Source organism: Volvox carteri (genome assembly GCF_000143455.1).
Source record: "Volvox carteri f. nagariensis unplaced genomic scaffold VOLCAscaffold_96, whole genome shotgun sequence".
Classification (NCBI taxonomy): domain Eukaryota; kingdom Viridiplantae; phylum Chlorophyta; class Chlorophyceae; order Chlamydomonadales; family Volvocaceae; genus Volvox; species Volvox carteri.
Window position 1 is genome coordinate 103,561 of NW_003307639.1, and position 3,001 is coordinate 106,561.

Sequence of the window (3,001 nt, forward strand, 5' to 3'; positions counted from 1 at the left end):
TTGCTCCAATCCTTCCCTATGGCATAAAACAAGGGGTAACCCCCCCATAAAACAAGGCATAACCCAGGGTGTAGGGGTAGGGGTTACCCATGTGGCTATGTATGGAGGTGGGTAACCTAACCCCGGGGTAGGGGTAACCCCTTACCGAGAGGTAACAAAGGGGTCAGGGTAATACACTACTGATGGGTAACAGACCCATGTTTACATTCACCTGCGCCTGTGTCGCCTGTTTACACTCACAAACGCACATGTCTTCACCAATCACTTTGTGAATGCCCAATTATCGACATTGCCGCACCAAAACATGCCTTGTTCAGAAACCTAAACCTAAGGATAAGGCACACAGCTGCAGCCTAGATGCAAGGAGGCAGACAGACAGGCGTACATAGGCAGAGCAAATTGGGGACCACGAGAAGCCGCCAGCGAAGCCAATAAATATCCCTATCAAAGGATCCAAAATATTCCTATCAAAAGATCCATGCACCTACCTAAGACTCATGGACCAGCTCATGACCTAAGACTCACTGGTCAGCCAACGGGCAGCAATGTAAGGTCGGCCAGTAGGTTAAGTCCCCCGTCCCGACCTGCTAATTCCAGCTCTATGCATGACCTATGCAACATCCAGAGTCTGCTCGTTTTCGGAGCAGGCACTTAGGGGAGCCTCTCCTAAGAGTGTTGAGGGTCTTGGGTGGGAAATCCGGATGTTTGACCCTGGACATGGTCACACCCGGCAAAGTGTAAGGCGGTAAAAATCCTCGGATGTCACTGGATATCTTGCTAAATGAGGTCCACCATAAGTGTGGGCCTGTGCTGCAGAAAGACAGTCAACAGTCATGTTGTGGTGGTCCACGCACACAAACGCTAGGACGCCACCATTTTTGCCGCCATACGCACTAGTATTGCAAAGTGGATTGTATGTGTCCATTGTATGTATGTTCAATTGGAATATGATTGACTGAATTGTTGATAGTGGTCATCGCTTATTTTAGCATGTCTATCTAATTATAAGACCAGCCAAGAGTGTGCATTATATGAGCTTACAAGCTAATTAGCTGTGATTAAGCTTGAATGTACTTGTCAGGAGTATCAATGGAGGCAAAGCAGCATGCACATATGTGTATGACCACCCCTGGCCGGTAATATGTCGGCCGACCTCAGGACTGATTGCCTGATGTTTTCACAATGAGAACTATTATATAACAATGGATGACAACCAAAGGCACCCATTTAGTGAAGACCTGTGCTGCCAGCATTCACGCCTTCTCCTGTACTCATCTACAAGCTCTCGTAACAGGCCAAGAGATAGGTACTTATTGCTTATTCCTTGCGTGTGTGATGCCAGCATTAGAGACCTTAAGGTTGAAATGGCAAACGATGCTTTCCGAGATACCAAGATACTGTAGGTTGCTAATGTTTACATTTTTACTAGTATCCTTAAGCGGAATTTACGATGTGGGAAGCATGTAAGGCGAGTCGCCTATAGGCCCATACATATGTCCATAGTCCTGGGCAACAGAGGGGTTTACCCTGGGGCCGTGTTACCCCTCCTGCTGGATAAGAACTTACAAGGGGGTTACCAAAGGTCTACCGGGGGTTGAAGGTGGGTAACCCATTGGTAACCCATGGGTTACTGAACCAATCAGTGCCTTAGGGCTTCCAGGATTTGTACAGCCGAGAATATGATTTTGGGCTTCTCCTATCGATGAGCAGAGACAACTTTGACTGCCTCAATTGACCGAGCTCAAAGTCACATCAACGCCTCTCGGGCTAAGTTTCATTTCAAAAGGTACTGTGTATTACATAATTGAATTCTGAGATGACAGCATATGATAACTTGAACACCCAGCTTGTGTTACCATTTGCCCGCATGGGCATTCTGACTTGCCACCAGCAGGCTGACAAATTTGCTTACAATTCTCTATGATATATGCAAGCTGCTCATTTGTACATTTACTTTAGCCAATGCTCGGGGCCTCTGGAGACTTGCGGTGTGCCCCCATGAAGCTGGCGGCTGTGGGGCGGATTGCTGAGGCTGCTGGCGCTTCGGGGATAAACATCATAGACAGCACCGAAATTCACCCAGCTTTCGTTACCATTTGCCCGCATGGGCATTCTGACTTGCGGTCTGCAGCACTGTCCATGCGGCATGGAGCCTGCAGGCGGTGCTGACAATTCCGCCAGTGCAAGCTTAGCTCCCACACCATCAGCACTGCTGCAACAAAGCACATCTTCCACCGCGTTATGTACAACGACATGTTACAAGTTATGTACAAGTGTGGGGGGCTTTAGCAGTAGTGGTCATCAGAACGGCCCCTCACTGTTTGTTACTTTACTGGGCACAAAAGAACACAACCCCACTGTTGAGTCACTAGTACTAGTGACCTGTGCATTGCATCCTTGTTTTTTTTAGTCTAAGCTGTCTGCTGCCTTTGGTGGCTGGATGCCCTTCTGACTCTTGAGCATATTGAATGCCCATGTCCACAGCTCCTTCCACAGTGTCTTTGGACCAGGGTGCCACACGCTTCTTTGCTGCACTGCGTACTGTGGCAGTGCCGGATGCTGGCAATCTGCTCACTGTGGGCAGTGGCGACGTGTCTTTCCTACTTCACAACCCAAACTACCAGCTGTATGTTCGGAAGTGCTATCCGGACCTCTTCTATGCCCTCTACGAGTCGACAAGCAAGAAGCATGTCGGTGAGGCCCACCTCTTTCTCTGCTTTTACCTGCCAGGCTACCAGTGTGTACAGTTAGGACCCAATGCACATGGTGACTGCATCATCATCATTGTATGCACCATTGTGTGTTCTTGATGTGGGTTGAGATGTACATGAGTCAGTGGGTGGGAGACAGCTTGTGTTCTTTAGACATGTAAATGACTAATGGCTGGCACTGGCCTGCTACACTGCTGGCCCCTCTCCTGTCTGTTGAATGAAGCACCCACCCTTACTGGCACACCGGGTTGGGTATGAGGGACTCTACTTATCCCAACCTGTCATTTTGC